At 38.7% G+C, this 27,541-nt stretch overlaps 1 pseudogene; it reads left to right on the top strand.

The window, feature by feature from the left end:
• On the top strand, positions 1–23,621 carry LOC137728258 (serine/threonine-protein kinase STY46-like; annotated as a pseudogene).
• The last annotated feature ends 3,920 nt before the right edge of the window (positions 23,622–27,541 follow it).

Below are 27,541 nucleotides of genomic sequence, written 5' to 3'. Positions count from 1 at the left end.
ATGGTGACAGAGTACAACAACGAGAGTTGCGAGAGTAGAGCGCTGAACAACACATCATCTTCTCCGGCTCAGTCTCGCCAGCAAAGGCAAAAGCTCGGGGTTTACAGTGAGGTCCTCCGCCACCTCAAGGACTCCAAAAACGACGAAGCTATTCGCCCTGGCTTCAACGACGAGCTTTGGGCTCACTTCAATCGCCTCCCCACTTGGTACCTTTTACTCCCCATATTTGTCTTGATTTTTTTCTTTAATTATTTATTTGTTTATATTATATATGCATGCATAAAATATATATATATATATATATATATTTCTCACTAGCATTAATTTCTTATCATTATTTTTATTAAGACTTTTTTTTGCTGATTTTGAATCTTTTAAAAAAAAAAAACAAAAAAAAAAAATTGTTTCTGAATCTTGGATATGGAAATTTGTATCTGCAATTTTCCTTTCATCTTCTCTTACGTTATTACATATTTTTCTTTTGAGCCAAACAGTCCAAAATAAAGCAGATGTTGCAATCCTCAAACACATTATTCTACTAGTAATGGCGATTTACTGTTTTGTTGAATCACAAGCAGTTTTTTGATGAGTTGAGGCATTTGCTCTACTAGTAATGGCAATTTACTGTTTTGTTGAATCACAAACAGCTTTTTGATGAGTTGAGGCATTTGGTTGTTCTCGCCTATTTCTAGGTATGCGTTGGATGTGAATGTGGAGAGGGCAGAAGATGTGCTTATGCACAAAAGATTATTGCATTTGGCTCATGATCCTGCTCATAGACCAGCAATCGAAGTCCACCTTGTACAGGTTAGATGATCGACTATATATCTGACCTACCACTATGTCCGATGTAAAAGATTTTGTTGCCATTGATGCTTGATTGATAGCCTGTTTATCTTGTCATTTCTGTGGCTGGTGCTCTTGAATTGCAATCTTGTCTTGAGCCGAGTCCAGCCCATGTTTAAAAGGCAACACAAGATTCATGCAAATGCTAGAAAATTCTAGCAATCTTTGTCGGCAAAAGTAACGGGAAAATTCCAGCAATTTAAGTTGGTTATCCACCTAAATATCTAAGCCAAAGTAGTCTTTGTAGAAAGAACTAGAGAACTAGTAAGATGAAATGCCCAAGTTGGTTTGTAGTGTGTGAGTCGGTGCAGTGCATAATCATTGCACTAGAATGCTCTAGCCAACTTTAAAGTCGGCAACCATTGCCTATAAATATGTATGCATGTGTGTTGTTAATCAACCGATCAAGGAAGTAACTAAGAAGAAGTGAAGAGGAAGTGAGAGCAAGAGTGAAATGAGGAGTAAGAAGTGAGAAGAAGTAACAAAGCTTCTAAGAGTGAGTGTTTCCTCTTGTACTAAGTTTGTATGAGAATACAAATTTTGTGTAATACTTCGAGTGTTTTTTCTTTCTCTTGCCTATCAGTTCCACTGCATTACATTCTTTCTTTGTGAAATAAACATCTACAAAGTAGTGAAGTCTTTTTAAGACCCAAAAAAGTGGTACCAGAGCTATGGCTAGCAATGCTATGGCAACCTTCCAAGTTCCAGTACTCGACAACAACAACTACGATAATTGGAGTATCAAAATGAAGGCCCTTTTAGGAGCATATGATGTTTGGGGAGTCATGGAGAAAGGCTACATTAAGCCAGAAGATGAAGCTACTATGTCCCAACCCCAGAATGAGAGTTTGAAATATTCAAGAAAGAGAGACAAGAATGCTCTCTACCTCATCTACCAAGCATTACATGACAATGGCTTTGAGAAGGTCTCGAGTGCAACCTCTGCCAAGCAAGCATGGGAGTAGCTTCAAACCCCTTACAAAGGAGTCAAACAAGTGAAAAAGGTTCGTCTTCAAGTATTAAGAGGTAAGTTCAAATCGCTACAAATGAAAGGGTCTGAATCAATCTCTGATTATTTCTCAAGAGTCTTAGCCGTTTCCAATCAATTAAAAAGAAATGAAGAAAAGTTTGAAGATGTTAGAATTCTGGAGAAGATACTATGCTCGTTGGAACCCAAGTTCGAGTACATTGTCATGACGATTGAAGAAACCAAAAACTTGGAAGAAATTATTATAAAGCAATTAATGGGTTCACTACAAGCATATAAAGAGAAACATAAGAAGAGGCAAGGGAATAATGAGCAACTCCTCAAGACGCATATCCAGCCAAAGAAGAAAGAAGAAAGCTTCGACAACGAGAGAAGCCAATATGGAACAAGTCGTGGCTGAGGTCGCGAACGTGGACATGGGCGTGGACGTGGTTGGAACTTCAACAACCATAGCAACTACAAAAGAGGAGAAAGCTTAACAAAAGGTCGTGGAAGAGGACGCTCAAACTTGAGGTATGAAAAATCTTAAGTTCAATGCTATAATTGTCAAAAGTTCGGGCATTATGCTTAGGAATGTAGAGCTCCAAACAACAAACTTAATGAGAAGGTCAATTATGTGAAAGAAGAGAAAGAAGAGAATGGCGTTGTGCTACTAGCATGCAAGAACAATGATGGAGACCAAGACTATACATGGTACCTTGACACTAGCACTAGTAACTACATGTGCGGAAGAAGAAGCATGTTCGTAGAGCTCAATGAATCAGTGAGTGGCAACGTTTCGTTTGGAGACGAATCCAAAATACCCGTAAAAGGAAAAGGTAACATCCTCATTCCCTTGAAAAATGGTGGTCACCAATTAATTTCAAATATCTACTACGTGCCCAATATGAAAGGCAACATTTTGAGTTTAGGTCAACTCTGAGAAAAAGGTTATGATATTCATATGAAAAATTATAGCCTTTTTCTTAGAGATGACAAAGGAAGATTAATTGCCAAGGTGACAATGTCAAATAATAGGATGTTTCCTATAAATATTCAAAATGATGTTGTAAAGTGCCTCAATACATTTTACAAAGACACATCCTGGCTTTGGCATTTTCGTTTTGGGAATCTTAACTTTGGGGGACTAGAGTTATTATCCAAGAAGGAGATGGTGAGAGGCTTACCGTGCATCAGTCACCCTGATCAAGTTTACGAAGGATGTTTACTTGGGAAACAATTTAGGAAAAGCTTTCCAAATGAGTCGACCACAAGAGCCCAGAAGCCACTTGAGCTCATTCATATCAATGTGTGCGGTCCAATAAAACCAAGCTTTTTGGGTAAAAATAATTATTTCCTTCTCTTCATTGATGATTTTTCAAGGAAAACTTGGGTTTATTTCTTGAAGCAGAAATCAAAAGTCTTTGGAGCATTCAAGAAGTTCAAAGCCACTGTAGAAAACAAAAGTGGTTGCAAGATCAAAGCCATGAGTTCTAATCGAGAAGGAGAATTCATTCGAAGGAATTTCAAGAATTCTGCGAAGCTAATGGAATTCCTCAACCTTTGACAATTCCAAGATCCCCTCAACAAAATGGTGTGGCGGAAAGAAAAAATCAAACTATCATTGATATGGCTGGAAGCATGCTCAAAAGCAAGAGATTACCTAAGGAGTTGTGGGCAGAAGCTGTTGCATGTGTTGTCTACCTATCAAATCAATCTCTAGCAAGAAGTGTGTAAGGAAATACTTCACAAGAAGCATGGAGTGGAAGAAAACCAGGTATTTGTCATTTAAGAGTTTTTGGAAGCATAGCCCATGTACATGTATCAGGCGAGAAGAGAACCAAACTTGACGACAAAAGTGAGAAGTTCATCTACATCGGTTATGACAAAAATTCAAAAGGCTATAAGCTGTATAATCTGAACAATGGGAAAACGATGATCAGTCGAGACGTGAAGTTCGATGAAGAAGGAGAATGGGATTTTGGCTCTCATGCAAGTGATTTCAGCTTTTTTCCTTAATTTGAAGAAGATAATGAACAAACAATGATGGAGCAAGTAAGAGAAGATCAACAAGAATCCACTACTCCACCTGTTTCACCAACGTCAACCAATCATGGCAATTCACCAGCATCAGCATCATCAAGGAGTTCAAATGAAAGAGATATTCCACGCACAAGAAGTATATGAGATCTCTATGAGGTAGCTGAAAAACTTGATAATCCTACACTTTTTTGTCTTTTTGCTGATTGTGAACCAGTCGACTTCCAAGAAGCAGTGCAGGATACTAAGTGGAGGAAAGCAATGGATGAAGAAATCGAATCAATCCAAAAAAATGATACATGGGACCTTGCTATTCTTCTGAATTGACACAAAGCCATCGGAGTCAAGTGGGTGTACAAGACAAAGAAAAATGCCAACAGAGAGGTCAAAAGATACAAGGCGAGACTAGTAACGAAGGGCTATAGTCAAAGAGCCAAAATCGACTATGATGAGGTATTTTCACCTGTTGCTCGTTTGGAAACGGTACAATTACTAATTTCTTTGGCAGCTCAAAACAAATGGAAGATTCAACAAATGGATGTGAAGTCCGCTTTCCTAAATGGAGTCCTTGAAGAAGAAGTCTACATTCAGCAACCATCAGGCTATGAAATCAAAGGGCATGAAGACAAAGTTCTGATGCTAAAGAAAGCCCTCTATGGGTTAAAACAAGCACCACGAGCATGAAATAGTCGCATCAACAAATACTTCCAGGAGAACAACTTCACCAAGTGCCCCCATGAACATGCTCTCTATGTCAAAGATGGAGATATTTTGATTGTATGCTTATATGTGGATGATCTAATCTTCACCAGAAGTAATCCAAGCATGTTTGAAGAGTTCAAGAGAGTAATGACCAAAGAATTCGAGATGACCGACATCGGGCTAATGGCATACTACCTAGGCATTGAAGTCAAGCTGAACGAAGAAGGCATTTTCATCTCCCATGAAAGCTACACAAAGGAGATACTGAAAAAGTTTAAAATGGACGACTACAAGCCCATAAGCACGCCAGTGGAGTGTGAAGTCAAACTAACCAAGCATGACAAAGGAGAAAGGGTAGATCCAACATTTTTCAAAAGTCTAGTTAGAAGCTTGCACTACTTGACTTGCACAAGACTAGATATTCTATATGTCATCGAATTAGTCAGTCGCTACACAAAGAATCCCACAACTACACATTTGAAGACCGCCAAAAGAATTCTTCAATACCTTAAAGGTACTATTAACTTTGGCTTCAAGTTCTAGTAACTACAAACTTGTTGGATATAGTGACAGTGACTGGGCAGGAGATTCCGACAATAAAAAAAACACTACTGGATTTATGTTCTTCATGGGAGACACTGCATTCACATAGATGTCGAAAAAGCAACCGATTGTCGCACTATCTACCTGTGAAGCTAAATACGTAGCTGCTACAACATGCGTCTGTCATGCAGTTTGGTTAAGAAACCTGCTGAAAGAATTAAGCATGCCACAAAAGAGCCAACATAGATCTATGTCGACAAAAAGTCTGCAATAGCTCTAGCAAAGCATCCAGTATTCCATGACTGAAGCAAACACATAAATACCCGCTATCATTACATAAGAGAGTGTATTGCAAGAAAGGATGTGCAAGTGGAATACGTGAAGTCTCAAGACCAAGTCACCAACATATTCACCAAGCCACTCAAACAAGAAGACTTTATCAGATTGAGGAACTCAATCGGTGTCACAAGACAAGATTAAGGGGGGATGTTGAATTGTAATCTTGTCTTGGGTCAGGTCCAGCCCATGTTGAAAAGGCAACACAAGATTCATGCAAATGCTAGAAAATTCAAGCAATCTTTGTCGGCAAAAGTAGCTGGAAAATTCCAGCATTTTACGTTGGTTATCCACCTAAATATCTAAGCCAAAGTAGTCTTTGTAGAAAGAACTAGAGAACTAGTAAGATGAACTGCCCAAGTCGGTTTGCAGTGTGTGAGTCGGTGCAGTGCATAATCATTGCACTAGAATGTTCTAGCCAACTTTAAAGTCGACAACCATTGCCTATAAATATGTATGCATGTGTGTTGTTAATCAACCAATCAAGGAAGTAACTAAGAAGAAGTGAAGAGGAAGTGAGAGCAAGAGTGAAGTGAGGAGTAAGAAGTGAGAAGAAGTAATAAAGCTTCTAAGAGTTAGTGTTTCCTCTTGTACTAAGCTTGTGTGAGAATAAAAATTTTGTGTAATACTTTTGAGTGTTTTTTCTTTCTCTTGCCTATCAATTCCACTGCATTACATTCTTCTTTGTAAGATAAACATCTCCAAAGTAATGAAGTCTTTTTAAGACCCAACAGGTGCATCGTTACTGTCACCGCAGATTTTGTGAGATCTTTTCTTGATTAAGCTTAGAAATCGAATTTGGATCAGGCCACACTTGTGACTGCAATACCTAACTCATTAAATGTTTATCATGTCACATTCAAAGTTGTTAGTGTTGTGCTAAGGAGTCATTTAATGACCTTAAATCCTTAAGAATGTTTTCTCCTTGAGAGCAATCGTATGAAGGGTTCTATTTGGGATTGGTTTCTCCGTGCAGCTTAGGGTCGCATTAATTGTTACTAGCTTAGTCATGTTGTGAGAGTCTAGTAGCTCTCTGTTGAAACTAGGTTATTTATCTCATAGCTACATGCTTTCTTTACATGGTGGGGGGAATTTGGCACCCTAGAAGCATAAAATTTTAAGAATACAAATGATTAAATGTAACAGTTGAAAAATCCAAATTCAAACAAAGTCTTAAGTCTCATCTCCTGCTAGAACTTCCCTAATAATTTCTTCCTTTTTTCTGCTAGAACTTCCCTAAAGTCTTTATTTGTACAGACATTTATGCCCATTTATCTTCCCCCTAAACTTTGCTGCATGACCTCATACATTCTGGGAATCACAATATCGTGTAGGTTCGTTCTATGGCAGATATGAATGCAGCAGATACTATGAATACAGATCCTCCGGGAAAAGATGCTGCCCAAAGTTCAAACATATCTAACAGACAAAGGTACTCTTATTTAGTTTCCTAAAAGTGTATCCAAATTTTTAAATGTAGCTTCAAGATTTAACGCATATAGTCTGTGAATAAAAGGTGTTTACCTTCTTTTCTGTCATCCTACTGCACCGTCAAACATTACTGACAACCCCAGCTGGTTTTTCAAATATCAGTATACATCCCCCTCCAGCGTTTGACTCATCTCCTAACCTCGAAGCCCTTGCACTTGAGGCAAATAAATCTGAAGATCATGATGCTGAACCTGCGTTACATGCCAGAACTCAGTTTACTTGGTAAATAGCTATTTATCTCGAGTAAATATGTTTTTACTGCATCTCTCTTTCTGAAAGACTTCAGTTTGGCTCATGAGTTTTGACTACAATATTTTCACTTTCCCATTATTTAAACTTGGTTTATGAAAGGGTCTGGGAATTATTTCCTTTAAATTGGTTGGCCAGTTTGATCCTAGCCATGGACTTATTTGCTATTGGATTCTGTTAATGGAATTTTTTGCATGCTTGATGCGCTGCATGTTACCAGTGATCCATGCTAGCTATATTAACTGTACTTATCGATGCTTAAACTTTTATTTTCATTTTTCATAATTGAAACTTGAAGTGAACCTGACCATTGGTAAATCAACTATATTTTATGCTCATGCTTTCTAATTACACTAGTGAAGCAAAGAGACTGCACTTGCAGATGAATATTTATGTGTTTTATTCATGATGGACAATGATGTAGGCCCATAACGCATGAAATCACTTTCTCAACAGACGATAAGCTAAAACTACTCAGTCAGGTATTTGACAATTTCTTACTTGACATTAAAACCAAGTCATCATCATAAGATTTTTTGAACCTCTGCGTGTGTGTGTGGACTTATGTGAGCTAAGCTTATGGCGATAAGCACACTTTGAGCTTGGAAATGTCGCAAATTACTAATGTAAAAACCAATGTTTTAAAAGGCTAAGGTGTAGGTGAGGCATGGCGTTTCATGAATAGCTCCGCCAAGAAGAAAGCCTTAAGGCTTGAGGCGAAGCCTCACATGGCCAAAGTTTTTAATGTTATATAAAATATAATACTTTGTAGAACAAATTAATCAACAATCAAAGAAGCAATCAAAGACCAAATTCAGATTAGAATGCTAAAAAAATCACTTGAATTTTGAAACAAATTTTGGTGGTGTGGAGAATTTTGAAACAAATTGAAGTATGAGATTGGGGTAAAATTGAAATATGGGATTGAGATTGAGAATTTAGGGTTCGAGGAATTGGGGAATTGGTGAATCGGGGATTGGGGATTGGGTGAACTGTGAATACAGTTATGGGAGAATCAGGTATTGGGATGGGGAAGAAGGGGGATCTGTTGGGGGTTATAAAATATTTAGACTTAGCCAAAATGGCGTTGTTTTGGGCCAAGTCACTAAAAAAGAAAAAAAACTCTTCTTCGTTGTCATCTTCTTTTTGAAGATGCCGCCTCACCTCTTTTACAGAGGCAAAGGACAATGTCCAATCTTCGACTAAGAGGGTCCCCAGGAAATTTCAAGCAAGCTTTTGGACCGCTGAACCCAATCAAGCGCCTCAGCCGCCTAGGCTCACCTCGAACATGTCTAGGTAAGTTTAAGCCTACTCCCATCAGGCAGAGGTGTTTTCATCCCCGCCCTGCCTCCAAAGCCGCCTAGGCGCACCTCAAGGCTCTTTTTTTAAAACACTGGTAAAAACATAAATTCACATATTTTCAACTTGATTTTGCCTCTATATGAGGATCACACACATGAAATACATACTTTTTCTGTGAACATTATATCTTCACACACCAGTACCTCTTATACTTCATGGTCATCGCTCTCATGATAAATTTGGCAGTTGACTTCCTTGCTTGCGGAGATTGGGCTGAACATCCAAGAAGCACATGCTTTTCCCACATTAGATGGTTACTCCTTGGATGTCTTTGTTGTTGATGGATGGCGTTATGAGGTACATACACATAATTTTAGACAATTCAATTCAATTGCTTGGTTTTTAATAAAGCATTTGTTTGCCTAAGAAGGTAAACATGACTTTGATTCAATAGTGTTTTACCGAGGAAGTATTACAACTTCAGGCTTTTCCAAACAGTCTGCAAACAGTAGTTTTTTAATTTGATTTACAATAAGAAACTAAGTTGGCCAACTTGTTCTTGAAACAGGAAACAGAGAAGCTTAAGATCGCAATACAAAAGGAAGTTTTAAAGATTGAGGTGATTCTAGTCTACTTAATTTCTTTGTCGATTGAGTAGGGTGGATTACAACGAGTGATGTCCCATCAGTATAATGTTTCTTTCATTTTATTTTAATTGAGGTGCATCCGTATCTTTTCCTTATACTGTAACCTTTACCTTCCCATGATCTACGTGCAGTTTCATGAGGAATGCATCATTCATTTGAACTTCGTATTTATGTGCAGAGGCCGTGGCCGCCAACTCATCGATCATCATATTTTGCCCAGGAAGTCTACATTATGAGGCATATCAATTTATATTAACCTACATGTGCACCATTTACATTGAACTTGACTTTGCCTGTATCAATAGCCATGCGAGCTATATAGGGCTTTGACTCCCGGAGAGATACTAGGCTGGTATGTTTTAGGGACATGAATAGGTGTGGTCTCTACAACTGTTGGGAATCATAAGAAATGCATGCTCACTTGATCTTCTAAATTTTTTTAATTTGATTTGATGCCTCAACTAAACATTCTTTTAAATGTTTGTGTTTGTCATGTAACATTCTTTTAAATGTTTGTTGGCTTCTTAACAGTTTTCTATTCTTGTTTAAGGAAAAGCGGAAGTGGTTGAAATCTACTATAATTTCTTAATTTCCACAATATCTTCTTCTCTTCTAGTTTGACAAAAGATTTCTGAAACTTGTAGGAAAGTTCGACACAAGAATGTTGTACAATTCATTGGTGCGTGTACCAAGCATCCAAGCTTGTGCATTGTAGCAGGTAAGTTACAATGACTGTATAGCTTTGATGACTTGATATTTTCAAATAATGGTAGTTATTAGTTCCTTTCTTTTAAGATTTATTCTCGTCGTATGGCAAAATATATGTCCGGTGAAGTGTGTATGACTACTTGCATAAACAAAAGGGTGTTTTTAAGCTTCCATCCTTGCTCAAGGTCGCAATTGATGTTTCCAAAGGAATGACCTACTTGCATCAAAATAACATAATCCGCAGGGATTTAAAGGTCGCCAATCTCTTGATGGATGAAAATGAAGTAAGAGACCCTCATTATACTTTAATCGAATCAGAAAAGTAATTCTTTGTCTCGTTTAGCTGCTAATACTTTAATGATCATTAAGCTACCATTTCTAAAGCTTTTTTGATATATGCATCACTTTACAGGTTGTTAAGGTTGCTGATTTCGGGGTTGCTAGAGTAAAATCTCAATCTGGAGTAATGACAGCAGAAACTGGGACTTATAGGTGGATGGCCCCAGAGGTCTATACTTCCACCTTGAAAGTTGTGGAATTGTTTTCGTTCATTTCATCATTTAAGTTTTATATCTGTGTATGTGAATATATATACACACTAGCACAAATGCACAAAGAGAAGGATGGTATTGGGGCTTAGGGTATACATATATTATAGGGAGCTGTTATGTTGGCCAATCAGAAATCAAGTTTAAATTTTCGGTCTCAATTGATAGTCTAACGAGAGAGAGAGAGAGAGAGAGAGAGAGAGAGAGAGAGAGAGAGATTAGGCTACATAGTTTAAATTTTCCCTAATATTAATAAGAAATAAAGTACTCCATCAGCATTTAGTGTATACATATACATATATTATAGGCGCTGTTATGTTGGCCACTTGATTTTCTGGTCCTAATCAATAGCCTAACGAGAGAGATTGATGGATATTATTAGGGAAACTAAATTTGTAGATAAAATTTGTAAACTAAATGATGTTTTACCAATAAAAATGAGCACGTTTATCAACGCTTAAGTAATAATTCAATCATCAACATTTAGTTTTCAAAATTTTATTTATAAAATTGAGCCTCCCTAACATTATCTGAGATGATTATTAGACTACATAACTTGGTTTTCACCTACTATTAAAATATAAAATCTAAATGCCCCATTGGCATTTGTGCTGGTAAACCTTAGTGATGAGCAATTGGCAACCTTTGTCATCAATTAAGTAGTCAGCATGGAGTAATAGACCAATCTGGGTTGCACCCTAGGGTTTCTCATGCGCACAGCTCTCTTTGTAACTCCAGATGCGCTTCCTACTTATCACATTTTATCATATCATAACATGTTTTTTTTTAAAGTTCCTATTGAAGAGTGCGCTTGAAAATGAAAGCAACGTTTAAGAAAATGGTTATTCGCTACCAGTGTTTTAAAATACTCGCATCGGGGCACGCTTAGGTGGTCTCGAAGGCTGGGCGGGTGGCTTGCTGCCTCTGTTTCGTGGAAGTCGGCGAAAAACTTGCCTAGGGTTGTGGGGGTGCACCTAGGCAATTGAGGCGCTCCTTAGGGCGGTTTGAGGTGGACGAAAACTCGCCTGAAATTTGCTAGGGACCTCGAAGTCGAAGGCTGGGCACGTTGCAACGGCTACCCGCTGGTTTTTCTCAAGTTTCAGCAACGGCGTCTTCACGAAGAAGACGACCGTGAAGAAGAGAAAGGGCTTTTTTTTCCCTTAGACTTGGCTCAAAATGACGTCGTTTTGGCCAAGTCTTTTAACTTTTTTTCAAATGACTCGGCCCAAAACGACGTCGTTCTGACCAAGTCTAATTTTTTTTTAATTATTTTTAAAATACAAGGCCATGTCTAATTTTATTTATAATAAAAATAAATTAAATTAAAAAAATAAAAAAATTATAACCCCAAGTTCCCCTTCTTCCCCATCCCATTCCCAATCACATTTCACCCAATTCCACAATTCCCCAATTCCTCAAATCCTAAATTCTCACTCACAATCCCATATTTCAATTTTACCCCAATCTTATACTTCAATTTCTTTCAAAATTCTCCACAACACCACAATTGTTTTAAAATTCAATTAAGTTTTTTAGTATTCTAATCTCAATTTAGTCTTGGCTGCTTGTTTTATTGTTGATTAATTGTTTTACAAAGAATTATATTTTATATACACAAAAATTTAGGTCCTCTGAGGCTTCGCCTCACACCTACGTGGGGTTATCCATGGAACGCATTGCCCACGACTCCGCCTTTTAATACATTGTTCGCTACCAAATTTCCGCCATGAGTCTATGTCTATGTTTTCCTATTATATGAATTCTAGTTGGCATTTCCTTACAATAGTTCTTTTCCATTGAAGGTTATAGAACACAAGCCATATGATCACAAGGCGGATATTTTTAGCTTTGGAGTTGTGTTATAGGTGTTACTGATTGGAAAGGTATTGCTTGTCGATAGCATCATTTCTTTTATCATTTCTTTTACTATTGCTCTTGTTTATGATTTCTTCTGTTTGAATCGGCAGCTTCCATATGAACACTTGACCCCATTACAAGCAGCAGTCGGAGTTGCCCAAAAGGTACAATATCATTCTACAATTTTGTTTAGTTAGTGACCAGAGACATATTCTTCTACCCTTGTTCAGCTACGATTAGTGTAAACACGAAAAATTCCTTAAACAAGAACACGTGTACAAAATAATATTTGTAGTATTAATGAATTTTGGGGTTACAATCTTTTTATAATTTGATCCTCTGATTCGATATCCGTAAGGTGTTGATTTGTGGATGTGCGATTGATCCAAGGGCCGTCGAGGCTTGATCTTGGATGAACGGTTTGAAGTTTCATCAAGGGCCGTTGGGGCTTGATCTTGAATAATGGTTGTGCGGATTTCTTCAAAGAGTTTTTGGGCTTGATCTTGAAGGTTGATGGATGAGCGGATCTTCAAGGGCTTTTGGGCTTAATCTTGAAGAACGATTGGATGTGTGGATTTGTTGAGGTTGTTGATCCAAAGGGTCGTTGGGGCTTGATCTTAGGATGAACGGATGATGAACGATGAACACTTTCTTCAAGGGCCGTCGGGGCTTGATCTTGAATAATGGTTGTGTGGATTTCTTCAAGGGCTTTTGAGCTTGATCTTGAAGGTTGATGGATGAGTGGATCTTCAAGGCTTTTGGGCTTAATCTTGAAGAACGATTGGATGTGTGAATTTGTTGAGGTTGTTGATCCAAAGGGCCGTTGGGGCTTGATCTTAGGATGAACGGATGATGAACGATGAACACTTTCTTCAAGGGTCGTCGGGGCTTGATCTTAGGATGAACGGATGATGAACAATGAACACTTTCTTCAAGGGTCGTCGGGGCTTGATCTTGAGTTGGTGGAAGTTCTTCAAGGGTCGTTGGGGCTTGATCTTGAAGGAGGATTTGACGAAGAACGAAGAGTGTTTTCTTGATCCTTCGGGATTTGCTTGAGAGCTTTAGAGTTTCAAGGCTTCAAGGTTTTGGTGTAATGTAAATTCCTCTTCTTTTTCTCTTGATGGAGAAGCCTATTTATAGGCTTTGAGAGTGAATCACCACCATCCTTTTTTTTTTGGTGAAGTGAGTGGATGTTGTAGGTGAAGTAAATGGAGTTGGTAGGTGAAGTAAGTGTGTGAGGTTGGTGAAGTAAATGGAAGTTGTAGGTGAAATGAGTGTGTGATGTAGGTGAAATAAGTGTGTGAGGTTAGTGAAGTAAGTGGAAGTTGTAGGTGAAATAAGTGTGAGGTTGGTGAAGTAAGTGGAAGTTGTAGGTGAAATGAGTGAAGGTTGTAATTTTAATACATTGGTCAACATTTATTTCACTGAAATTTCAATGTCTACAAATTCCCTCATTTCAAGGCGCGTCGTATACATGTGTTTATCACGTGTAGAAGATGCGTTTTGAAGTCCCTTAACGTAGATGTCGATCTAAGGGCCGTCGAGGCTTGATCTTGAATTCGACTGGAAGATTTTCTGATTTCCTTGAATCGTTAATTTTCCACAGGCTTAATCTTGAACTGGGTTGGAGGATTTTTTTTGTCTCCTCTGAAGGTCTGAACTTACTCCTTTTATCTGGAGTTGAATTTGATTCAAGGGTGGTGAACACTGGATTTTGAATCGGACTTGTGATTTCTTCAAGGGCCATCGAGGCTATGAAAATAGGACCATGAGCGGTTTCAGGATTCAGACACATGGCAGGCAAGCATGAGGTGGAGGTGATGGCCTGTTTCTTTGTTCAATATTTCCAATTCATATTGAAGAGGGTTAGAGGATGAATCAGCATGTGCAGTTGTTGCATTTGCTGACGATCCACAAGATTGATGTTTCATTGTCACTCGTCCTAGCTGTTCTCCAGGCGAATGTGGTATCTTCTCTGGAAGTGTATCAACCATTGAAGATGACTACTCGATAGCAACGCTAGGTAAGTAACCAGGGAATAGATTCCAGGCAGTCGGTTCCAGATCGAAAGACTGATTCCAAGTGCTGGCTGATTGCTCTTTTTTTCTTTGCCCTGCGGGTAAGAACAAAGACAAAGGAAAGGACATGGAGAAAGCATGATATGAGATACTTTTTCTTTTTGAAGAAGTATTGACGATTTAACGGCGTCGCGCGGCGAGGCTTTGCTCTTTGGCGATGGCGCCAGCGGAGGATTGTTGAGGCTTCTCGAACTCTTTGATTAGAACAATGATGTTGAGCTTGGATTTGACTTAAACTCCTCTGTCTGAATGGTTCTGCAGGGGAAGGCGTTGCGCTCCAGCAATTTGTTCCAGCTCCTTGTACCGCATTCTTCTCTGCTTGTTTCTTTTACATAGCCGAGGTGTTGCGCAACCCTTTGCCTTTAAATGGTCTTTCAAGGCATCACTTCTCAGCAATTCATCCATGCTTGGCAGCTTCAGTGTAAAGAGCAGACACTCTGTCACCTGTCCTGAAGTATGCGCTGAGGGAATTCGAGACTCACCAACAGTTGAAGATGACCACTCGAGAGCAACGCTAGGTAAGCAACCAGGCAAAGGTTCTGGGCAATCAGTTCCAGATCGGAAGTTTGATTTCGGGTTTCGACTGATTGCTTTCTTTCTCCTTGTCTTGGAGGCAAGAGCAAGGGCAAAGGAAAAGACAGGGAAAAAGCATGATATGAGATACCCTTGCTTTCGCCCTTGATGATATGAGATACTTTTGCTTTTGAAGAAGCAGCGAATGAATCAACACATATATTTGTTGCGCTTGTCTCCGCATACTTCGATCTATCGTTTCCTCCTGCCTCATCTGTACTCCAAGCATCTGGTATTTTCTTTGGGGGTACATCAATAGTTGAAGATGAGTACTTGAGAGCAGGGCTGGATAAGCAATCAGGGAAGGGATTCCAGGCAATCGGCTCCAAACGAGAAGCTTGATTCCAAGTGCCGACTGATATATCTCTCTCTCTCTCTTTGTCTTTCAGGGAAGAACAAGAACAAAGGAAATGACGGGGGAAAGGCATGCTATGAGGTACTCTTGCTTTCAAACCTAATGATATGAGATACGTTTACTCTCGAACACTTGGTTGAATAGGTGTTCTCAAGGGAAAAAGAAAACTGAGCATATTGAGAGGTTTGGTTGCAGCTACATTCTCAGCCGAGAAGAAGAGTCATGCGTTTTTGGATGTATGCCTTGCCATGAATGTTGACATATATAGGGATTTTAATGGCAAGTAGTAGTGTGGGTGTGGCTTTGTCACCCACGCTTGTCAGCAAAAGTGTGGTGGTTGGGATAATGACTTTCACGTGTTTTCAACTTTGTCAGAGATCTTTGACAAAGTTGCATGCGTTATCTGAAAAGCTGAGGTTGCGTCTGAAAAGCGTTGACGAACCTTACGCAGGAAAATCTGGCTTTTAAGATTTGAAGAGTGGTGTCTTTTCAATTTTTTTTTGAATCGGTGGCTATGTCACCTCTCCTTTTATAGAGGTATCGATCACATCCAACATGCACACTTTGAAGATTGTCCATTCATGAAAATCGTCTCTGGTGTATTTTGTTTTTTTCTTTGAGATTTTACTCCATCCAACCCTTCTCTTTTAACATCTTTGAAAATGGCTAACTCATCTAACATTTGCTTAGATTTGAGTCTCAGCAGTGATACGGGTGCGCCGCGTCAGGGTAATATATGGTGCCCATCTTTCTTATCTTCTAATGGCCCTCTTACAGGTGAAGACTCTGTGATGAAGGATGCAACAACAGCTATGATAGTAGCTAGGAACCTCCTCACTCCTAGAGATAATAGGTTGCTTTCAAGACGGTCCGATGAGTTAGCCATTCAAGAGTCCCTAGCTCTCAGTGTTCAGTGTGCGGGCTCTATGTCTAACATAGGTCAACGCCTACTTGCTCGAACCCGTCAAGTTGAATCATTGACGGCGGAGGTGGAAAATCTTAGACAAGAGATCAAACAGCTTAAGTGTGAGAATAGTGATTTGTACATGCTTGCAAATAATTATTCGACAAGCATGAAGAGGAAGCTTGATCAGCTGCAAGAATCTGAAGGTCAAATTCAAAGTGACAGTCAAAGGCTTGCGGCTTTCTTCTAGAGGCACCTTTTGCCTTCGTCATCTAGCGTTCAACCAAGTATTGAGGCCTCGAATGATCTATCTTCGATGCCTCCCGCTCCTAGAGTTTTGCCAAGTAGTGGGGCTTCACGTGAGCAACCTTTATGAAAGTTCCCCTTTTTTTTTTCTTTTTTTTTTTTTTTTTGTACGCATTTGTAATTTCTCGAAGATATCAATAGACATGCTTTATTTCATTCAGCGTATTGTGTTAAGTACAAACAAAACATATTAAGATGTGACTTCCTTGCTTTTTTCTTTTTCTTTTTTTTCTTTTTTTTTTTTTTTTTTTTTTAATGATACTTTTGCAAGCTAGTGCCGTGCACCATCCTTCCCCTATTTTCTTCTTTTCAATGATTATGTCGCCACCACCTCTTTTTCTTTTTCTTCTTGACTTGCTAATAGTAGCTTGCACCTTTTTTTTTTTTTGTGCGTGTACATTATTCTAATGACGAGTATGGTAGATCGGCACTGCTAGGTTCCTTGCTGCACCGCATGCAGACCCCCTTTTTTTTTTTTTTTAATTTATTTATTTGCAATCATCTTATTACATTCTTCACTGCATGCGAATTTCTGTTTGCACAGTCATCTCATTACATTCTTCACTGCATGCGGATTGCTATTTGCACAGTCACTACAATATTATTTGCACAGTCGTTGCACTTCATTTGCTTCTCTGGTTCATGTGCACATATATATATATATATATGTATTTATATGGGATCGAATCGTCATTGCACAACCATTGCACAGCCACTGCATTGCTTGCTTTCTTGCATCCCTACTGCCCTGTCCTGCAATCCTGCGTTGCAGGTAACTGAGTATTCTTCCTTGCATGCTATTTCCTCGAAGAAGTTGAGTCTAGATGTTAGAGTTCACCAGCTTGCTGCAATAGACTTGTCACTAACCCAAGTCCGGTCTTCTCAGTAAGCTGCTTCGGGAGATTATCAAGCCGTATAGACTTCTTTAGCTTCCGTCCAGATACGTCTAGATACGTTGATACGAGAGCAAGAACAGCTAGGCATCGAAGCATCAAAACTTGAAAGTGTTCTCCGGAAGCAGGGAGCTACACTTTCTTAATGCCAAGAGGAGATTTCACGCCTAGAACAAGAGAAAGGCATGGCTATGGAATTGCCCATCTTGTCTCTCACCGAGGTAGAGACTTTGAAGACTTTGGAAGGTTTGCTTGAAGATCGCCTCCGTAGTTTTAGGGACATAGTTTTCGAGTAGTGTCTTCTGCCCTTTTTTTTTTTTTTTTTTTTTTTTTTTGTAATCAGACTTTTTCCTTTAAAGAAATAAAATGTTTGCATTCTTGAATTTGCTCTTTATTCTTCAAAATGTTTGTGTTTTTTTGTTGATGATGTGATTGTACTTGAAGTTTTGAAGTTTCAAGTTGCCTACGTACCCTTGGTTGAGGAGGGATCAAGTCATGACGTAGTTCAAATGAGTGATGGTTTTTTTTTTTTTTTTTTTAAATGGTGATTTTGGTGATGATTTTGCCGTACACAGTTTATGCTCTTGCAGGCCATGAGCGTTTGGTGCCGTTTGCAGTTTTAACTCGTGCAGGCAATGAGCGTTTGGTTGTCACCTTTTAGGCTTGTGCGAACGAGGAGCTTTTTGAATTTGTCAAACGATCTTAGAGAGGCATTCCTTGCAATCTTCATAGCAAGGAGTCTTGACTGAGTGATTGAAGAAGTCTTTGGGGAAGAAATCGCGCATCGTGATGGCAACGTCATAATTTCATCATCCTCAACACTTTCATGTAGCTTTGAAGGTTGATGGTAGCTGCTTTGCCCCCTTTCCGATTGGTGAACTTGTGGAGGAGACGTATGTTTCTTGTACATTTTCTTTGGAGTGACATAAGTCCATCATTCAACTTCACTTCACTTGACTGACATGGTTTTGGAGCATGCCCCCAGCGGTTGAGGTGAAGACTTTGAGTTCAAAGAGCCAAAAGTGACAGTGGTATAGTTTGACTTCACCACATCATTAAGATCTAGCTCGATGATCCCTTTCTGAGTCAACTTCATGATGAGATCTTTTAGCACAAAGCATTTTTCCGTCAGATGACTAATGAAGCGGTGGAATTTACAGTACCTTGGACTGTCAGTACGGTTCATATCTTCCGGCCGCTTGCACTCAGGTAGGTCGATCACCTTTTTGTCAAGCAAGTCTTTCAACATGGCAACCACATCAGAGTCGAGGAATGGATAAGTCTTCTCCTCAAGCTCCTTCAAAGTGCGTCTACATATCTCTTGATCACAAAAAGCTTCGGTTTGAATCGCATTGCCTCGTGTATGGATTTTGACTGGAGTTGTGTTGACCGTCATTGCTTCCTTGGTGGGTTTCCACGCAGCCTTATCCACCTTTGGTCCCAAAACTTTGTCATTCTTGTAGTCGGCGATCTGTTCTTTCTTCCCATGACGGGTGATGCTTAACTCCATATCATGGGCGTGGGTGGCTAACTCCTCAAATGTTCATGGTTTGATGCCTTGAAGGATGTAGTGTAGTCCCCACTGCATGCCTTGAACGCACATCTCAATGGCGGAGGTTTCAGAAAGCCGATCTTTGCAATCCAGGCTTAATGAACGCCATCTATTGATGTAGTCGATGACAGGTTCATCATTCCACTGTTTCGTACTGGTCAGCTCCAACATGCTCACAGTGCGACGAGTGCTGTAAAAGCGGTTGAGAAATTCCTTTTCTAGCTGATCCCAACTATTCATAGACTCGGGTTCGAGGTCGGTGTACCAGTCAAAGGCGTTACCTTTCAGAGAGCGCACGAACTGTTTGACGAGGTAGTCTCCCTCCGTCCCAGCATTGTTGCAAGTTTCAATGAAATGGGCGACATGTTGCTTTAGGTTGCCTTTTCCATCGAACTACATGAATTTTGGAGGCTGATAACCCATTGGCATCTTCAAAACATCAATCTTCTTGGAGTAAGGCTTTGAGTACAGCACTGAGTCATGTGAGCTTCCTTCGTATTGTGTCTTGATGGTGCTTGCGATCATCTCTTGTAGCTGCTGGATAGAGAGAGATCCCATGAACGCCGTTGCTTGGTCTAGCTTCAGCTTCTCTTCGACTTTCTCTACTGGAGGCTCCTCTTCTTCGTCGACTTCTTTCTTTAATGGACCAACATTTGGGTCGACTTTCACGTCGAGCCGCGCATCTAGTTGGTTAATGAGTGCGGCGATCTGCAAATCCTTCTCTTCCACAGTCCGTGTAAGCTTTGCAATTGTTTCGCTCATTTGAGCCAGTTGTTCTTCAACAGAGGTGATGTCGATGGTCATGACTTGTGCAACCAATAGACACGACTTTCTTTCAGACATCCATAGTGCTGATGAAGAACCCCATTGGCCATTTTGGGGTGTCATCTTGTGCGCCTCAATAGCATGTTTTGGTGCCCCCAGCAAGGTCAGGTTGATGACCGACTCGCGCCTTTGATGCTGCTCTTGCTTGCTTAGCGGTATCAACTTTGCAGCGGCATATTGAGGAGTGGTTGTGGCACCAATGGATGCTCCATTTGTGGCAGAAGTGCTCATGCTTCTTCCCTTGGTGGTTGCAAGAACGGCTTGTCCCTTGCTTGATGCCATTGATTTTGGAGGTGTGCTTTGGTTTTCTTGAACGGAGAAAGAGATGAGAGATAGAGATTGTCCCACTGGGCGTGCCAAATTTGTAAACACGAAAAATTCCTGAAACAAGAACACGTGTACAAAATAATATTTGTAGTATTAATGAATTTTGGGGTTACAATCTCTTTATAATTTGATCCTCTGATTCGATCTCCGTAAGGTGTTGATTTGTGGATGTACGATTGATCCAAGGGCCGTCGAGGCTTGATCTTGGATGAACGGTTTGAAGTTTCATCAAGGGCCGTTGGGGCTTGATCTTGAATAATGGTTGTGCGGATTTCTTCAAAGGGTTTTTGGGCTTGATCTTGAAGGTTGATGGATGAGCGGAACTTCAAGGGCTTTTGGGCTTAATCTTGAAGAACGATTGGATGTGTGGATTTGTTGAGGTTGTTGATCCAAAGGGCCGTTGGGGCTTGATCTTAGGATGAACGGATGATGAACGATAAACACTTTCTTCAAGGGCCATCGGGGCTTGATCTTGAATAATGGTTGTGTGGATTTCTTCAAAGGCTTTTGGGCTTGATCTTGAAGGTTGATGGATGAGCGAATCTTTAAGGCTTTTGGGCTTAATCTTGAAGAACGATTGGATGTGTGAATTTGTTGAGGTTGTTGATCCAAAGGGCCGTTGGGGCTTGATCTTAGGATGAACGGATGATGAACGATGAACACTTTCTTCAAGGGCCGTCGGGGCTTGATCTTGAGTTGGTGGAAGTTCTTCAAGGGGGCTTTTGGGCTTGATCTTAGGATGAACGGATGATGAACAATGAACACTTTCTTCAAGGGTCGTCGGGCTTGATCTTGAGTTGGTGGAAGTTCTTCAAGGGTCGTTGGGGCTTGATCTTGAAGGAGGATTTGACGAAAAACGAAGAGTGCTTTCTTGATCCTTCGGGATTTGCTTGAGAGCTTTAGAGTTTCAAGGCTTCAAGGTTTTGATGTAATGTAAATTCCTCTCCTTTTTCTCTTGATGGAGAAGCCTATTTATAGGCTTTGAGAGTGAATCACCACCATCCATTTTTTTTGGTGAAGTGAGTGGATGTTGTAGGTGAAGTAAATGGAGTTGGTAGGTGAAGTAAGTGTGTGAGGTTGGTGAAGTAAGTGGAAGTTGTAGGTGAAGTTGTAGGTGAAATGAGTGTGTGATGTAGGTGAAATAAATGTGTGAGGTTGGTGAAGTAAGTGGAAGTTGTAGGTGAAATGAGTGAAGGTTGTAATTTTAATACATTGGTCAACATTTATTTCACTGAAATTTCAATGTCTACAATTAGTTTTCTTAATCACTAATTAATCGTTGGGAGTTGAAACCACTTGTGTAACTGGCTTAGTGCCCGCCCAGGGAGAAGAATGATAAACCCTTTGAGTGGTATGATGAGTCAATATTATATTAGATATTTTACCCTATTATTCGTATTAATTTATTAGTTATTTTGGTAGAATTTTGATACTTTATTATCTCTTTTCAATACAGGACATTCGACTTCCTCTGAATAAAAAGTAATCAAACGGATGAATTTTGGAGTGATTCCAATTGGAGGATGCTCGTGTGCCTTTCAAGATGATTGTATCAAATTTTTAGATTGTTCTACCAAGTCGTTTGACCGTGGCAAAGAAATGAAAGCCCAGCGCGCAGCTTTCCCAGATTGACGCTTTTGGACTATTTGGGTATTTTGGAGGTCAAGATTGCGTATTTTGAGTAAGATTCCTTCTGAGGATTTGTAGGGAACGTCTTCAAATTTAAAAAGAGACATTTTTTGACCAAATCAGAGTTGATTTGATTAGTCAAAAGTGTGATTTTCTGAGAACTCCGAATTCTAGTTCAAAAAGGAAACCTTTTATTTTCTGTTTTATTATTTAATTATGTTTCCTAGTTTTACTCTAAGACTTTCGGTTTTTATTTTGTATTAGTATAAATAAGCTATGAGGGTTCTCTACGCAACATTAGGGGAGAACGCAATACTTTGGCTTTAGAGCGCCTTGATGATTCAAGTTTATTATCAAGGTGTTTTCTATCCTTTTTCTATCTTTATAATATTTTGTTTTATGGTTGTTAGTAACTAGTTTCGTTTGCTAGGGTGAGGCCATGATCCTTAGCAAGAATATGTAGTCTCTTTTTAATTGCTTATGAATTTATGCATGCAAGTTTTGGATTGCTAATCACTGTGTTTTAAACTATCTATTTGTCTTAGTGATTCATGACCGTTAGAATATTTAGAAAAGTAATTTGATGCAATTTTGACAGAGGGCTATCCTTAAAATTGACTAAGGCTTCTTGTGGTTAACATGTGTAACTACTTAGGATGGACGACACGTCTTAGGAGTTATATGGTTTTTCAAAAGGTTTTCACAAAACTTAATGAGTCTTGCATGTTCACATTCGATCTGAACACCACGGACTGGTTGCATGTTAGATATACGTTATATGTTGGGGGTTCCAAGTAGGGCATACTTTAGGAAGATCTAACCTTCAAAATATGCATGTAATTCGTAATGAATTAGAAGAATTACGTAGGATTGTTAAGGGGACGGCGGAACCCTAGGCTTTTACAATTTGGTTTTCAAAAGTATTTTCCTTTGTTTTCTTTTCTTTGCCAATTTATTTAATTTTTTTTAATTAAATTCGTTTTTATTATTTTTAAATTCAAAATCAACCTCTTCCAATCTTTGTTTTCAAATAATTAATTAAGATTTGATATTTACATAAATGATTCATTCAATCCCTGCGGAAAATGACCTTGTTTGAGCCGTTATACTACAACTACCTTGTTCTCTTGCAAGAATTTTTTAAGTGTTTTTATCCCTACTTTTGCAGGTAGTAAAAATACCTATCATGGTACATCTTGTTAAAATTAAAGTGGTTTTCCTAGAATGACTTCCCACATACCCAACAACTTATATTAATTCCTTAATTGTGGCTGTCTTGGGAACCCGCATGTTTTCATGGTGCAGAGGCACTCCTATATGTTTTGGTTTTCTTTCCAGACAATAGCTTTCAATTGCATTGATAACTAGCTGCTGCTTATCCTTTTGAGTTTAGTTTTTCATCTTTCCCTTTGGTTTTATTGTTCATGCTCTTGGTGAGAGTGTTATAACTTGTAAGCTTATTTCCTTGTTAGTGAAAGTTGATTCATCTTCGTTGAGTTCCATTCTTTCTCTTTACTGTTGGTTGTAAGTCTTGGGCTAGTGTGGAGTCTGCACTAACTGAGAAGCAATACTCTGGTGTTTGGAATATTGTCTTTCTCTACACATCTTTTATTCAAACGATGGACTGTGTATAAGTTTGCCTACCGTCTTTCCAGGGCTTACGCCCGACCATCCCAATGAATACTCTTCCCAAGCTTGCCGAGCTGCTCGATAAATGCTGGCAGCAAGATCCAGTATCAAGACCTGATTTCTCAGAAATCATAGAGATTCTGCAGGCATTAGCCAAAGAGGTATACATTTTGGTTGCAGTTACTTGGCAAAACATGTATAATATGAGCAAAGGTGACCACTAAACCAAGTTTATTGAACAGGTTGGTGACGGAGTGGAACGACACAAATCATTGGGAGGATTTCTGTCCGTCCTGAGACGGGGTCATCACTAACCAAGGCAAGCAGATGTTTATTACTTATCAAAAGGAATTAGTGCAGTGCAGGAAATTCCCCAACCATTTCACATATACCATGTACAGTATTACGTCCAACCGATAACTCGTTAGAGCCTTTCTGCCATTTTAATATTTCATATCATAGCAGCAGTTCTGAATGTAATGGTCATGGGTTGGATGAACATGTTGTTGTGATGTTTTACAACGACAATGTTGTCGTGAGTTTCTTTCGATGCAAAAGTGGACAACAATGACAATATCTTATTAATGTGACTCCATTACTTTTCACCTATATGTAATACGATTACATTTTTACTCGTACTTAATACGATTTAGAATCTATTTGGAAACAGTTAACTCAAAGCTCTTCTGGCAGAAACTGTTAACTAAAATCTCTTTTGGCAAGAAAAGTTAGAAGTGCTTTTAGGTAGAAGTGTATTTTTTAGGTAGATTTGCTTTTTAGGGAAGGGATTTTGAATATATTTATAATTGTATGTAATGCGAATTTAGTATCTATTTGGGACTGCGTCTCAAACAATCAACAACTAAAAGCTCTTTTGGCAGAAAACTTAAGTGCTTTTAGGTAGAAGTGCTTTTTGGGGAAGGGCTTTTCAATGTATTTACAATAGAGACACTTGTAGTAAAAGTGAGTATTAGCAATCCAAACGGGCCTTTTAAGGTTTAATATAGATTGTGAAATGGACCCGGGGGCCAAAGTCAACCCAATTTACAGCTCAATCTCCCCCTAATTAAGATTACATTAGTTCGAAATGGGAGTACCACGGTTGGGCCTAGAATTGGGTTAAGCCTCCAAAGTATTAATTCTGGCACTAACGAAATCCCTTTTCTTTTTCTTTTTCTTTTTTTTTTTTGTAATTTTTTGACAAACAATATTATTTATACTAGGTTAATAATAATATGGTTCAAATTTTCTTTTGGCAAGAATAGTACCTAAGACTTCTCACTTGCAAGTGAAGAGAAATACCACTAGACTATAGTATTAAGTGGCGAACAAATGATATTATCTACACTGGGGTGTGGGAGATATAAGTCTTACAATGGGCTAGCAATAATATGGTTCAAATTTGTCTTTGGCGATAACCAAACCTAAAGCCTCTCACTTACAAATGAACAGGAGTACCACTAAACTCTAGTATTAAGTGACCAACGAAATTCTATTTTAAACTAAGGTAAACTATAAAATGTGTGTCGAACTCTCGTGCATAAAGAAAGTACACAGACATAGTAATACTAGAGTTTAGGAAGGAAAAAAAAAAAAAAAAAAAGATGATTCTACACATTTGTGGAATATATCGGGGAGGAGATTCTCTCCCTTCCTAATCTCTCTCATCTTCTCTTTTCTCCTACCTGAATAGTTACGATTAAATTACGTCAACATTCTATATTAATATTTTAATAAAGACAATAAAATAAAATAAACAAAATGTAAGAAGAAGAGAAGAAAGGTGATGAGAATATAAGATGAGAGAATCCTGCTATGTATAGAAGCTTGGAACACTTAGAAGTGGGACACTTGATACCTTTTTGGCTTTCACTATCCTCTTTACAAAGGGTAATGAAAATTCAAGACGACTGAAAAGCAAACAGGAAGTTCTATTTTTGGGTAGCCAAAAAAGGTTCAGGATTCTCTCCTAAGCAAATGGTAAGGATCCTTCTGACCAGGCTCAGCGAGCCGTTCAAATTTTATCCAACGGTTACAAATAGAAAACCCTTCTAAAAGTTATAATAATTGTAGCCGTTAGATAAAATTTGAACTACCCAATGGGTCTAGCCAGAAAGATCCTCACCATTTGTTTAGGAGAGGATCCTGATCCGCCAAAAAAAAAACTTTATGGTTTTCCCGAAAAAAAAAAAAAAAAGGCTTTATGAATATTGATTCACATCAATATTCCCAAATCGAAACCTTGCTGACAGTTAGGAATTAGCAGTTTTTCTTTTTCAATTTGGTCCTAAATTAGTTATTAGGACCACACACGCCCATATCCACCACATATTGTGATAAAACTAGTTTTCTTTTTATGTGTCACTTAGTACTACGGTTTTGTGATATTCCTCTTCACTTAGAAGTGAAAAGTCTTAGGTTCGAATCTCGTGGATGAAAAATTCGATACCAAATTAGGCTGCCATTGTGTGGCTTAACCAAACTCTCCATCTTCTTAGTGTAAAAATATTAATATACTAAAAAATATATATATCTTTCTATGCACCCTAAGTACTATAGGAGACATTGACGTACTTTTGACTTTCAGGTTAAAAAGTACACTAAAGCAGAGTTGGTGATCCCAAAAAACATTCTTAAGAATTTAAACTCGAGTTAAAAGTTTCAAATTCTATTAATAGGACCACTTATGTATAACAAAATTTCCATTTATTTGTCGTTTTTCTCTCACTATCACAAATAAGGAAAGTGGATGGTTTTCAAAAACGACATTTCTCATGATCGGATTAGAATTTAAACAAAGCACCACGATGTTGCCATTGCAACCAAGCCAAATGAAACTTGGAAAATTGGCTAGGAGGAAAACAAGAAATGAGAGAAAAATAAGGGGAAGGATCGGCGGAATTGTTACCGATTCAAAGCCAAAGCGATGGGCTGGAGGCTAGGGTGTAGGATCTTTTTTCTATGCATTGTTTGTCGCGTGACAATGAAGTGTCCAATCATCAAAACTAATTATCAAACGTAGACTAAAAACTGTACTGTGACAAAAATAATCATAATACCAATTTTTTCTCCACAGAACGAGTACAAGTCTAATTTGATTGGTTTTGAACCAAGTATAACAATCTGCAATCTACAATCTACATTGTTCAAAAAAAAAAAAAAAAAAAAAAAAAAAAAAAAAACAATCTACAATCTAGTAATCGACGACCCCATTCACTCCAACGACATTCCCTTTTGGCGTTTTGTTCCTTGCACCCTTTCCGGCCCATGTCGTTTAAAATATAATTACGAAAGGCAAACATTGCCGTAGACTCTTTGTCTTCGGACACGTAGCGCGTACTTTACGGCCGTATTGTTGCACAGTTGTACTGTTACACTGAGGTGAAGAAACAGTCCGTTGGATGCGTGCCACGTAATACTGATGTTTTAGGTTTACTGTGTCGATGCTGGTTCGAATGCGTCACCGTTTGTCGTTTGAAAAAATTTCGCGGGCTTTTTATGGGGTCCTAATGGAACAGCGCCACGTAATTAGAAGAAGAGAAGTAAACGCCCAAGTAATGCCCGCGAAGCTCGAGTCAGTGTGCTGCACATTTCCCATTTTGCCCTTCTGGTTCGTTTAGCATGCCCAAATTTACAAATAAATCTCTTACCAGAAATATAATAAAAGTAAATTTTTTTTTTCAAAAATTGTTATTAGCACTCCAAAAATCTCATTCTACCCTCTAAACTTTATTTATTAGGAAAGAAAAACACAAGTGTAAAATAAGATTTTTAGAATGCCAATAACACTTCCCTTTTTTTTTGGTATCATAATTCATTTATACAAATAAACTTTTAAAAAATATAAATAAAATTTATGTACTAGCTCCTGCAAATGTTTTCAGCTAGGTTGATGCCACTCAATGGACTTACAATGACGAAAGACCAATTAATTTCTATAATGATAACCAACGTCAACAGGGAAGTTAAAATTACCAGGGAAAGAGCAAATTTAAAAGAGTGCAAGGTTAAAAGTAAAAATGTAACCACCCGGAATGTTCGAAGGAGGATTTAAACTACCTGGAATATTCAAAGGTGGAATCGAATGAGGACTACCCGGAATATTTAAAGAAGGATTCGAAGGAGGACTACCCAGATATTAAAGGAAGATTTAAGCATTGTTTCTTATAGTATCATTCGAAGAAGGATTTGCAGTTTCATAAAGTGTCATTCTTAGCCAAGACCAAGACAACGT

This window comes from Pyrus communis, chromosome 3, assembly GCF_963583255.1.
Source record: "Pyrus communis chromosome 3, drPyrComm1.1, whole genome shotgun sequence".
NCBI classification, from domain to species: domain Eukaryota; kingdom Viridiplantae; phylum Streptophyta; class Magnoliopsida; order Rosales; family Rosaceae; genus Pyrus; species Pyrus communis.
This window is presented reverse-complemented; position numbering and strand designations above follow the sequence as displayed.